Source organism: Camelus dromedarius, chromosome 31 (assembly GCF_036321535.1).
Source record: "Camelus dromedarius isolate mCamDro1 chromosome 31, mCamDro1.pat, whole genome shotgun sequence".
NCBI lineage: Eukaryota > Metazoa > Chordata > Mammalia > Artiodactyla > Camelidae > Camelus > Camelus dromedarius.
Window position 1 is genome coordinate 12,088,104 of NC_087466.1, and position 13,877 is coordinate 12,101,980.

General features: G+C 47.0%; 1 long non-coding RNA gene across 1 annotated transcript in view; it reads left to right on the forward strand.

Annotated features, from left to right (window-relative positions):
- Positions 1-13,877, forward strand: part of LOC116150009 (uncharacterized) — a 485,742-nt gene that overhangs the window by 379,261 nt on the left and 92,604 nt on the right. The window contains exon 7 of the long non-coding RNA XR_004133645.2: positions 12,380-12,598. This is a non-coding gene — a long non-coding RNA (uncharacterized LOC116150009). The remainder of the gene's footprint in view (positions 1-12,379; positions 12,599-13,877) is intronic.

Sequence of the window (13,877 nt, forward strand, 5' to 3'; positions counted from 1 at the left end):
GGCATTAATAAGAGCTCATTTTGAGCAATTACCATGGATCGGGAACTGGTCTAAGCACTTTATAGTTTTGCTTCATTTATTCCTCACAATATCTCTTTGGATTGAATTGCTTTTATTATCATCCCCATTTCACAGATGTGAAGACTGAGTTAAGCCACTTCTCCAGGGCTCCATGACTTGGCAGTGAGCTCCCTGACTGGATAAATATAATAAATATTGGACACCCACCCTTACTGATGTTTGGAAGGTGGGAAGTCTTTAGACTTCTGTTATTATTTTCCCCCTTCTGTTTCTTTCTTGGCATGTTTGGAGGAAAGAGAGTGGCAAGGCTGGACAAACCACTTACGGCACATAACTCAAGTTTCAGTCTTCCTCGGCTGGCTCTGTGGCCAAAAGCTGAAATCCGAATTCTTGGTCTCAGCTCTTCTATCTATGTGCTGGTAGGACTGTAGATTTATCCAAACAAACAAACAAACAAACACACACAAAACATAGGATGCCCAATTAAATTTGAATTTTAGATAAACAACATGTAACTTTTTAGTGTAAGTATGTCCTCAGTATTGCAGCAGCCATATGTGTGCAAAAAATTATTCATTGTTTTTCTGAAACACAAATTTAACAGGATGTCTCGTATTCTGTCTGGTGCCCCTACACCTGAGACAATGCCACCTCCCTGGCTGGGGTGTCCCAGGGGTCACTAAAGGGAAGGTGCCTACTCTCATTCTGCATCTGCTTTTTGCCAAGTGTTCAGCATTGTGTTCTACAGTCACTGACGTAATCTTCCTAATAACCTTGAGGGGGTGGGTACTAGCCGCCCCATTTTACAGATTTTTTTCTAAGTAGAAGTTACCATTTATTGGCTTCCTATTACATGCCTGTGAGACTGATAAAAGGTGGCTGCAAATTCTTTGATTGTTCTTCTTCCATTGTGAGGTGGGGGGATACGTCTCCTGCTGTCGAATCAGGAGAGACTGGTGGTATGTTCTTGCCTCGACTCATAGGTTACGGTGGAAGTGATGCTTCCCCTTCTGGTCTCTTGCAACATTAATTCTGGGGCAAACCCACCACCATATAAGGAGTCCAACTGCTCTACGCCACCATGTTGTAAGGAAGCCCGAGGCAAATGAAGAGGTCCTGGAGGATGAGATGCCATCTAGAAAAGTAAAAGTGTATGTGGGTGCAAAAGACATCTTGGAAGTGGATCCCTAGCTAACGCCACATAGGCCATAGGTGAAGTACCGCACTGAGCCTTTCCCAAATTCTTGCCCTGCTCGTCATATGCAAAATGAAGTGGCGGTTTGAAACCACTAAGTTCTGGAGTTATTCGTCATGTAGCAAGTGGATCATGCAGTAACTGGACCAAATTCGAGACTATCAAATAAGTTCTGGCCACACCACTTATTAGCTCTGTGACCTGGGTCTCAGTGTCTTCACCTGTAAAAATGGGGATGATTTCCAGTTTGTAAAAGAGGAAACTGGGGTTCTAAAAGGCTTCGTAACTTGCTCGAGATCACACAGGTAGCAAGAGCGTCTAGAAAAGCCGTCCTGTGCCCAACTCCAAAGCTTGGCTACTATTTCTCCTTTCCCTTCCCGTTCACGTTCGCTTTGAAATCGAAGCCTCAGTTTCCCCATCTGTAAAACAGGGATGCTAACAGTACCTTCTTTATAGGATGTGTTTAAGAAACCACGTGAAGGGCTTAGTTCAGTGCCTGGCACATAGTAAGCACCCAGTAAACATTCACGGCTAGTATTATTCATTATCTGTCCTGCTGATGCTGACAGCAAACATCCGTTCTGTGCCTGCCTGCTTTCTCCAGGTCTCTAACTTGCGGGAAACCTCATCAGGAGGGCATCTTTAACTGAACAGTCCAGAGCACTGCCTTTTAATATTTAATGAATTCCCGAGGCTCTCGGAGAGCAACGTGAGAAATATCCTATAAAAATCTATTAGTGTTAATAAAATACCACCCAACAGGTTGGCCATTACCAGCAATTACAGTTTTCAAGCAGGTCAAAGAATCCTGGGATGATTTGTGCAGCTCCCCCTTTCCGCCCACCTTTCTTCATTCTCCGGGAAGCGTGTCTTATTTCTCTGTTTAAGGTGCTGGACCCTGGGCTGTCCTCTCTCCCAGTTCCAACCAGTGGTTTCAAACACTAACGAGGTGTTTGTGTTCCCTGCTCATCCATCACAGATGTGTGAACTCCAAGCTCCAAATAATAGCTGAGAAATTCAGAGTTGGCTGCCAAAAAGGAGACCCTTTCAAAAGGAGCTCTGTCACCTTTTCTGGGCTTCTTAAGATCAAGGGAGGCAAAAGGGGAGGGTGGAAAGTGCTCCCTCCCAATGGGAGGAGAGACGAGAACTCATGACTCCCTGGTGATTAGTACACACCAGGAACCATAGTGGGTGCTTTCCTAGACATCCTTTCTAAAATCTTCACAATAAGATGGAACGGCTTTATGGGCTCATTTGCCAAATGAAAAAAAATAGAGGTTCAGAGAGGTGAAGCTACTTGCCCAAGGTCACACAGCTAGGCAAGGGTAGTGTCAGGATTGGAACCTAGGTTTTTAAGATCCCAAAGCCTCCAGTGGTCATTAATTAGAGGCGCCCTTCAGAATCACCTGGGGAGCGTTTTTGATATTTGTATGTCTGAGCACTTTGCCAGCCAGACCTACTGAGTCAGAAGCACTGGGGTAAGTGTCTGTAGCTTGAACCGGCTTCTCTGGCGATCCTGATGCAGCCCTGCACCGTGAGGACAGTTGAGCTGCACCGAGCAGGCTCTGTCCATTGTCTGAGCTTGCATCCTTCCTTTCTGACGCCTAGCTGCGTGTGCCCCGTGATCTGTTTCCTAAAGGACTCCTTCACCTGCTCTTCTAGGGAGCTGGTCCCAGAGAAGAAATACTGGTGAGGGGGCTTGGACTTCAGACAAGCCTGGTTTTGAACTCACTTTCATCACTTGCCAGCCACCTGGCCCACTGACTTCCTCCACCCAAGCCTGTTCCAACATCTGCAAAGTGAGGACATTGATGCCTGTAAGGGTGGTTGTGAGAAATGAATAAAATAATATAAAGTTTGTAAAGAACTTTCCGAATATTCCTGATGCATAAAAAGTGACTAAAACATAGTAGCTGTGGTAACCCCGTTGACCTGTGCACTTTCCTTTGGGTCTATCCTCTTCCTTAGGAGAAAAGACTGTGTTTCTTAATTCCTTTCTGATATCTGTCACCTGGAAAGCATGTGCTTGCTTTTAGCGGTCAAGCTGAGTCACGTTGGAGGTGTTTGCTGTGTGAGGAGATGAGTCTCCTTTCCTCAGGCTCCTGCAGTGCCAGGATCAGATACCATGGGGCTGCACTGTGGTGCCCTCAAGGGTGGGCCTCCAGCCATTTACCAAATCCAGCCACACTTAGAACAACAGAACTGGAACAGACCACCTAAGTCATTTACTATTCCCCTCCTCCATCCCATTATACAGGTGAAGAAACTGAAGCCAGAAATGAAAACCCAGGTTCTATTTCCAATGGATGAATCCTGTGAATTTGCAATCAGTTGTTTCTGTCCTTCCTCCCTCTCTCTCTCCTCCCTTTCTTCCTCTCTGTCTCCCTGATTCCTTTCCCTCCCCTTGCTTCTTTTCTTTTACACATTATTCATTCATCACATTGTATTAATGGAAGCCCTACAATGTGCCGTGTTAGTATGCTGGTAAGGTCCTTTGGTTGCAAACTACATAACTCAGTTTCAGCTAGCTTAAGGAAAATAAAAAGAAAGACATTTACTGAGATGACAGGGAGGTATCTTGGATGTCAACATACAGCTGGACAGCCAAGATTCAAGAAAGGAAGGGACAAGGGCAGCTCTGGGGTCTTCAGTAGGAGGGGTTCGTGATCCTTCATCCACCATGCTTCCATCAACAAGCCTGCCTCTCATCTTTTCAGTCACCAGTTTCCAAGAAAGACTCTGATTGGCTCAGCTTTAGACAGGTGCCAATCAGCTGTGATCAGATGAGCAGGGTCATGTGATGCATCACTTAGCGTTATCTTAAATGTAATGTCAGATGTTTCTAGGGAGGAGAGAACTGCCAGGAGCCTGGCATTAACCTCAAAAGGTGCCCATAGACATATACTGGGCCACCGGGATTGTAATGAAAGTCTGCCTTCAGGCTGATGAGTATCTGGCATGAAGACAACCACAAGGTTGAGTCTTCAGCAGCCATGGTCAGTCTTCATTCATCCAAGCATGAGCATTTGTAGTCCCCAAGATGCAAGGTCCTGGAAGTCCCTGAGTGTGATTCCAGCTCAAGAATGTGACTGCTGAGCCTGGCACGGGGCCTGGAGTGTAGTTGGTACTTGTATTAGTCAAAGCCAGCTAGGCTCTGCCTCACAAATACACTTACCCTTTGATCTCTGTATCTTAAATTGACAAAGACTTATTTTCCACACACACTTCCTGTCCAATGCAGTCATTCAGTGATCCATACGGTGACTCAGGGATCCATACAGTGACTCATGGATCCATATAGTGACTCAGGGATCGATACAGTGACTCAAGGATCCAAGCTGAAGGAGGTTCACCACGTGGAGTTCATTGATTTCTGCGGCAGGGCAAGGTTAGCTGTGGAGTGCCATCCAGGGAATTTTCCTAGTGGTGACATCTACCCCTTCTTTGGTCACAACTAATCATAAGATTGTTCCTAACTGCAAAGAAGATAGAAAGCACAGACGCCTAAAGGAACACCAGCCACCAATGATAATAGTCATACCTGCCACAGGAGTAAACTAATATTTGCTCCATAAAAGACTGAAAGTAGTCTTTTAGTAGATATTCTTGAGCCTCTACTATGCCCCATGCATTGTGCAAAATGGATGATTTATCGACCATCTCTGTTCATTCTCACGGCAACCCTGTGAGTTGGCGTGGTCATGGATCCTGTTTTGCAGATCAGCAATTGGAGGCACAGAGAAGCTAAGTCGATTGCCCAAGTTTACACAGACAGAAGTAGAGAAGCGAGGCTTCAAACCCAGAGCCTGTCCTCTCAGTAGCAAGTTACACACCCCGCCTACTGGGCAGGCACACTGGCTGCTCACTGTACTGCAAGGCAGAATGTTGTGAGCACGAAAGAGGCCAGGGAAGCAGGGCTAAGAAGAATAGAGGTGTTTTTCTTTTCCCCAAAGGGGATGATCATGGGATAAATTAGGGGAACAGTCAAGGTCTTTGAGCTGGATCTTGGGTTCTTACAGGAAGAACCCATCAAGCAGATAAAGAGAGATGTGTATCTCGTTTGAGAAGGTCCACTCCACCAGGTTAAGGCTTTGCCACGTTCACTGCTGCATCCTCAGTGCCTGGACAATGCCTGGCACTTCGTACGTGCTCATCAAACACTTGCTGTCAGTGAGCCAGAAATGAACTGAAATGAGCCATGGTACAGCGTAAGCTGTTCAGCCTGCAACTGTCAGTGAGAGAAGGGGGAGATCGAGCCCTGACTAAGAAGGGGGCAAGAAGATGTCTTTTGGGAAAAGGTGCAAGAATGGTGATCCCAGATTCTTGGGCTGGCGTCTTGCTGAGAAAACGGTGACCTGGAAGAAAGCAAGTCAGACAGCCCCCAGTGGCATCCTCTTCTGGAGGTGCAGGGTTTGGGGAGCACCCAGCTGTTTCTGATCATGAGTGAGCTGCGGGTCTGCCCCGTCAGCGTCCTCCTGTTCTGTGGAGACAAGAACAGATGAACGGAATGCGGAGGATGGACGTGAGCACATGTCATGCTTGCAAAGCAATTGCTGGAGGGTCACTGAGATGGGAGCCTGGAACTTTATCTCAGTTAAATCCCACGGAGTTTTCTCCGATTAAAAAAAAAAAAAGGCTTTCTTTTCTTTAGAGGCTTGTTTTCTTAAAGTTTGCCTTCCCTGCTCATGACATTCTGTAATAATAGTAATAAAAAAAGGGAATGGTGGGGGCTATCTCCCATCCTCCTTTTTAAGGGGAATTTTACAACATCCTTCTAAAATGTGACCTGGTAACTGGGTCACTGGTCTTTGAGATTCTTCCCAGGAAAATCAGTTGTTGTAACGTTGGGGTCTTGGTGCACAGCCCTCTTTTGGCAGGTCTCTTACAGATGGTGTAGCAGATAACAAATGTGTTCAGAGCCCACACACACCATCTCTTGATTTCTCAGACTCACGAACCTTGTGGACCTGCGGTCCTTGAGGCTGTGGTTCCAACTGGATCATACCCAGGAGCCCACGAATGGGACACCGAACTTTGGTTTAAGCTATTCTTTTTTTGCCTGAAGGTTCTTTATTTTTTTCTGTCTCTACACATGTCACCTGATGGAATCATCACCCCCCTTCAACGTGTGCCTCCTCTGAACAGGTGCTTAACTAAAGGTGGGGGAACTGAGAACCTTGAACGTCAAGGTTCAAGCTGATTCTGTCACTTTAACCACAGAGGAGTCAGAGAGGGTAAGACAGAAACTTGATGGTGGTTTTCTCATGATGTCACCTGTCAGTCTTGGGCCCTAAGTGCCAGCCACTGCTCTAAGTGCTTTATGCGGATAAGCTTACTTAGCGCGGGGTGACCAGATGGCCGAGCTACTGGGCCATGTTATACTCAGTGCCCCAGAACGGTTATCTGCAGGGTCACCTTTCACTCTCACAGTCTTCCTGGTTTACAAGATGAATTTCAGGTTCACCTGCTTGACTTCTCACAACCGCTCTGGGAGGCAGATACTGCTATCAGCCTCCTGTTACAAGGGAGGGAAGTAGGACTCAGAGAAGTGACGTGACTAGCCTCAAGCCACACAGCTAGGACGAGGCAGAACTGGACTTGGAATCCAGACAGATTGAATCCCTGTCATTGAAGGGATTACAGAATGCTCTGTATCTCCAAGAATTAAAGAAGAGAGGGTGATGTGTCATTAAACACTGGGAAACATTTGGACACCCTGAAATGGCTCTACACAAGTCAGAGTGGGATTGGATCCTTTTATCAGTGCATTTAATATGTATTTTTGAGTGTGAAAGTGTGCCAGCGTGCAGGTGCTGGGTGCAGAGTCATGAGTCTGCACACACCCACACACACACACACACACACACACACACACACGTTCTCTCTGCCCTCAGTGAGTATGAAGTCTGGTGGGGAAAACAGATGAGAGACCACACTGATTACCACCAGAGCTTTCTCCTATATTCCCATCTTGCTCTAAAACAGAGGCTCCAACTGGCCTCTGTTTTAGGTATTTGGGGGCCTACAGAATAATGTTTTTTTAATTTAAAAAGAAATTTTGGCAACAGTAAAACCCGGGAAATTTCACATTTAAAAAATTACCCACATTTTTCATTTCTCTTGGAAAAAAATTGGTGGATGTGATAACATCTGGCTCACCTTCTTCTATGGCAGGAATTGGTTGAATGAAGTAGCAGTTCCCCTCTTTGAATGAGAATTACACTCTAGAGCTTAGCAGAAGCTGCATCTGGGCCACATGAATTATTATGTCACCTACCTGGTTCCTAAAAGCATTTGAGTTTATAATTCCTATTTACATGTAGCTTCTTCTTAAGCGTTCTTATGGGCTCTTTCTCTTTGTTTAGGTTTTCAGCATACTTATTTTCTATTTATTCTTAACCTGTTGAATTCTAGGTATTTCTTTTTTTTTTTTTTAATAGCTCTGTGTATGCTGCAACTGCCACCATACGATGCCCCAGGCAGACATTGCTAATCGATCACAACTCTCCTGCCCCTTGAGCCCAAAGATGCCTCCACTGCTCATTTCTTTCCCTCTCAGCCCCAGGCAGCCACTACTAATCAATCAGAAATGGCATGTGCAATGAAACCCTTTTTTTTTTTTCCTAACTTTGTATCCATTGAAACTCCTTAAAGGCTGAGATATATATTTTGTTCTTCTTTGCTTATTCCCTGCCCCTCAAGGCAGGTCTAATGCCGAGAATTCCCTGGTGCAGTGGGGGAATTAAGTGCTCCACAGCAGGCCATGTCTGAGCCCATCTGTCTGCCCACGGGGTCTCCTTACTGGGTTCTGGAAAAGGGGCCAAGTCTTCTGAAGGGAGGAGAAGCAAAAGAAGAAAACAGCTCCAGGAAAGTGTCCCTTCCTCCTTTTATTCCTCTTTCCCTTTTGCAAAAAGGGAGAAAAGGAAGAACGATTCTACCAGCCAGCCAAATGCTCATGGCTGGAAGCACTTGACCTTCTGAAAGGAAATTAATTCCAACTTCACACCTGCCGGCTGTGTTGCTCAGCTTTGTCAAAATGTTGGCATCATTAGAGAGGAGATGACATGGCTTGAGGGCACCAAGAGTCTGCCACCTCCCCACGCTGGGCTGAGTGAGTAGGAGCTGGCAGGAAGCATGCAGAGGCGCCGGCCCTGTCAGCTTTTCACTGTGGATTAAGCTCCCTTCTGTTGGCTCTGGAAATTGTTATCACTGTCGAGCTGCCCTGCTGATTCTTACCAGGCTCCCTGACAGCGCAGGCCCGCCGACCTGGGTCTTAGGCTGGAGGGACGGCAGACCATGCGTGTGCGTGCGCGTGTGCGTGTGAGAGAGGAACTGCAGGAGACTGTGTGTCCGCGTGTGTCTGTGTCAATGTATGAACATGGGTGTATAAGTGTGTGTGTGTGTGAGAACGTGAGCATCTGAGTGTGTGCGTGTGGGTGCAGGGCATAGGATGTGGGAGAATTTAGGACCCAGCCAGTGTGCAGATGCTGGGGTGTGTACACGTGCACACACGTGCGTGTTTGTGCAGGTGTGAGTGTGTGTGTGTGTGGATGTGTACTGATACACTCAGGTGGGGACCACAGAGGGTGTGCTTGCGTATCTGTGCACGTATATTCTGGTGGATGTAGGTGTCCTCTTGTGCATTTGTGGGTATGTGTGCTTTGCCAAGTGCATACACGCATACAACACAAGGGGACACGTGCCTGTGTGTTTAGAGTGTGGGTGTTCGTATATATATGTAAATAGTGCATGGAGATTGCAAGCCTAGACGTGTAATTGTGAACATCTGTGCACGTGTGACGGTGCGTACGTTTCTATGTGTACATGTCCACACTCACGAGTATTTGAGATTGTTTTCAGTGCTACTTGATCCGCCAAGAGTCTCAAGACATGTTGGGGCACAAGGAAATCATAGACTCCAAATTCCCTCCTCCTTTTTTAATGATGTTGATATTTGATATCGAAGAAAAATTAAGGTAATTATTGTGACAACTGCCAGAACTTTTTGGACTTCTGGACCCTTATTATTTGGATTTAAAATTATTATTTTGAAGTTTAAGAGAGTTGGAGGGAACATGATCTTTTCATTGTCTGGGGCCTAAGCTGGCCCCATTTATACATAGGCTGTATTACATGGTGCATGGAAGTGTGTGTGTGTGCGTGCACACGCGAACATCCATGTTTGTCTGGGTATTCATCTGAACAGTAACCACCTGTGCACATAATTCTCTGTGCACATTCTTGATCAACTTTCAGTTGAATTTGAAAAAAATACGCAGACCTTCATCTTGTATCAGGTACCATTTTAGGTGCTGGAGAGATAGAGAAAGAGAGAGAGAAAAAAACCCTGTTCCTGCCCTTGAAAAGTTTCCTCTTACTTGCCAATTCTAAATATTTGGTAGTAGATCCTCGTGGCTTTATGTGGAGTTGGATTCTGAGGACATGTCCAGGCTCATTGAAAAGCCATGATTGATTAGTGATGTCTGCCACAGACATGGGATGTGGGGCTTGTAGCAAGTATGTCATTTATTTGCCAGAATCAGCATATTACACCCAAGATGGCTCTTTGCAGTTCCAGGTTCAGTGTCCTTATTTTATAGCTGGGTAAACCATGATAGAAAAGGAAAGGGAGTTGTGTAAGCAGGGCTGAGTTTAGAGTGAAGGAAGCAAGGCGCCTAGGGTGCAAAACGTTAAGGAGGCGCTTACTCTCAGATCTGTGTGAATGCCCCCCACCCTCACTTGCCTGATCCTGAGACTGAGTGCCTCCTTAAATTGTGTGCCCTAGGGACACAATTTGTTTCACCTTAATCTTGGCCCTGACTCAAAGTCACTTTTAAAAGAATCACCATACACCTTAGGTGGAGACAAAGAAAGTTCAGTGGCTTTATTTATTAGTGTTTGTCAGACTGAAATGAATAGAAATCAACTGAAGCTTAAGAAAAATGGGAATGGGGTGTCAAAGAACCCAAGGGCAGGGGTTTAAGTAGGGTGAAGAAAGTTCTAGAACTGGGACCCTGGAGAGAATTCTACCTCTGTTACTCACACTTACTTTCATTATTCTTTCTGAGCTGAATGGCTTTCCCTGCTCCACCAGTTACCAACTCTGTGCATTTGGGAAATTGTCTTGCTTTTTTCATCTATACAATAAGAATATTATTAATTACTTCCTTACCTCCTTACTGTATAAGGTTGTAAGGAGCAATGTAGGTAAACCATTCAAGTGGCTGACATAGAGATATTGTCACCACCACACCACAGCCATCACCATTGTCATCACCATCATTACACTGGTCTACATCATCTTCATCACCATTATCATCATCACCATCATCATCATCCAAATTCCATGGAAAAGCACTCTAATTTGCCCAGATTGGGCTCATTCTGATCTAATTAATCATGGCCGTGTTAGGTGTGGACCTTCTGGGATCCAGTCCCTGTTGATTGTTGGCAATTGGTGGTTAAGGGTATGAGCAAGGCAGACACTCCCAGAGTTCTGAAGTATTCTCTGGTTTGGTTTTGATGGCACAGCACTGAGGAGAGTGGAGGGTTCTCTTCTGCTCTACTTTGATCTGTTCCTCAACCCACCCCCTCACCTGTTGAAGACCCCAACAAGGGTTCAGTCTGCTCTCAGCATGCCTGCCTAGCTGCAGGTTTTGAGGTTCGAGCCCACTCACTGAGAGCTGCAGTCTAAGGGGTGCCACTGAGCCCACTGCATCCAGGTATAGGTAGGTTTTTGTGGCAGGGGTCGCAGGGGTGAAGGGACAGCAGGATCGGGGAAGGTCTGAAGCTTTGAGTATTGTTGAATCATGATGGAGGTGGGGGAAGAGGAGAAACCCAAAACCTCGGGTAGAATGAGGACCCAGGAGGGGAAGACGGCAACAGAATGTAGAAGGGAGCCTGGAATCCAGTGGCTTTGGCTGACGGTGAAAAAGAAGGAGAAAAAGGAGGGAGGAAGAGGAGGAGAAGGGGGCAGTGGAAGAGGAGGAGGAGAGGCGTGAAAAGGAAGCAGTAGCAGTAGCTGATGAAAAGAAAAGGGTGATGAAGCTGTGGCCAATGATGATACATCAGTGATGCTGACAATGATGAGGATGAGGATGGAGATGTTTCTGAGGGACTCTTGGCTCTGGGGAAGCCACGTTCTAATTAACACAGACTTCTGGAAATGGCCTCCTTTCCCCCATCCGGCTGTATGTATAATACACACCTGCCGTCTGCCCCATCGCCCAGTCCCCCCTCCCTCAAGAAGAAAAGAAAGGACACTGAGACCCTCCCCAGCAACAATTCCAGAGTTCTGGTTCAAAGGAGGGTGCTCGGGCTTGGAGAGCTCTGCCCTGCGGTGGAAAGGGGAGGGGGCTTAGGGGCAGCTGGTAAATCATTTACCCGTGTGGCTGGATGAAGGAAATTACTGATCCCCTATCACCCTCCCCTGGAGGTGGGGATGGGGCCCCCATGACATGGGCTTCCCAGGGCTGGAAGACATGGTAGCGGTTTTACTTCTAGTGCTGATATGAATAGATCTTGCTTCTTCCTTTGTCCAAGAAAGCCGTGGGGAAGATAACTAAAAACTAACTCCCACGGACTGAGAGACTCGTGTTTACCGGGTGCTCTGCACAGCTTTTCCGGAATGTATTATTCTCACAGGAACTCTATGAGAAAGTTGCTTTTATTGAACTGAAGCTAATGAAATCACTGACATTCAAACATCACTGAAGTGTGAAACTGGCACCTTCATAGGATTCAACCTATTGTTGTTATTATTATTGTTGTTGTTGTTGGAATCTCAGAGAGGTGAATTAACTGACCCCAGCTATCCAGCTCCAGTGTTAGGATAAGCCCCTTAGCACATCGGGAAGCTCGCATACCCTGGATGATGTTACCTCCCTGGTCTCCACTCATAGCTCCTTCCCTCCCTCCCCTTCTCCAAGCCTCAGTTTCCTCACTTATCATGGAGGCTATAACAAAGAAACTGCCATTTCTTAAGCATTTAGTGTGTTACCGCACTGTGCCAAGCACTCTACCCCATCGTCTGAATTTCTGCTCCCAGCCCCACTCCGATACAGGAGTTACTCAGTGCTGATGCCCGCACGGGTCTGAGCTCTGTGTCTGCACATAGTAGAAGCCCAGCTAATGTCGGCTTTTTTCTTGTGACCCTTCTTTCAGGAGCCACTGCATCTGAGCAGGAGGGCACAGTACATCCTGCCACCAGGAGTTAAGCCACCTTCCTCCTGGCCCAGGGAACACAGGCGAGGCAAGAAGAAAACCTTCCCGTGGCTCAGTCCTAGGGAACCAAAGGCAGGAGGGGAACTCCAGGCTTCCAGAAGTCACGTTGGGAACCATCAGCACGTCTCCCTTGCAGACACGGATGACCCCTCACGATGGGTGAGTCTGATGAGAGGTTACGCCAGGACCTCTGACTACAGCACGTGTGTCGGGGAGGGAAGGGAGGGGCCAGAAAGAAGCAAAGGCTTGTCACGCACAGTTGTGTTATTCTGATCGCTTTGTTCTCTTGTTCTTTGGTCAAGCAGTTCACTCACTAACCATTCATCGAGCAGGGATTGTTCGACGTGCATCCAGCAGCTTTTGATCTCGCCGTTTTGCACGTTTGTGTGTCTTTTGACTGTTTGAAGGCTGCTGCCTGGGACAGACCCCCGAGCAGCCACTCCTCCACCGGCAGCTAGTGGGGCTCCCTGCGTCCTGTCGGTGCTTGGACACTGACGGTTGAAAATGATCAGGTTGCACTGAGAAGGATGGTGTTGACCCCTGTGAGTTCCTGTCCAGGCGCATAGTAGGCACATTGAAAATGCTCCAAAAACCTTGGTCAGATGGAAGCAAATTGGTGCATAGATGTTCGCATTTAATTCCCAAGTCTGGCTGGGGTTTGGGGAGAGGAGAGCTAGGCTCTGTTTTTATTTGCTGTCGCTTTGGTTTGATTTTCACCGTATCGACTTCCCTGCAAGGGAAGGGGCCCCTCAGGTGAATGGCGAGGAACCCCAGATCAGGCCTGGCTTATATTCTCATAACTTTCTCATATTACCAGCTCTGGATACCACCGCACAGGCGGCCTCATTGTGTAAAGGTCCCCCAAGAATCCTGTGGACCCTGCAACCATCCTAACTCCCCCCAAAACAAATCCCCCAAGCATAACAGCCAGGCATTCTCTAAAGTGAGTGACCCCAAGCACACAAAAGGTGCACAAAAGGCAAAAAATAATAGCCCTCCTTCATTCCGCCGGAGGCCCGCGATGCAACGCCATAAAGCATTTGATTTAGGATATTAAATGCCGTTGGTGATGAGAACGTCGTGTAAGATTTGCTTTGCGACGTCTTGCTTCTCGAACTGTCATTAAAAATGATTTATAGGTGAGCCCCAGTCTCAGAAACAGCACGATTAGAATTGAGGGCTGGGGAGATCGGGTTTCCCCAGGCTGCCTTGCTGCGCTGTCCAGAGTCCCAGAGACCAAAAGCCTGTGAGAGAGACCGCAACCAAGTGTTTTTCAAAGTCAAGTGCGCGCGCGTGGAGGGAACACGTGTTCCCCGCCGAGGGGAAAACAATGAAGCCTTGTGGGACGTTGTAAACTGCTGGTTTTGAAAGGTGGATTCCAGAGGGCTGGGCTGGGGGACGCTCCTTCAGCACAAGCCCACGGATTGAGGTTTCACCT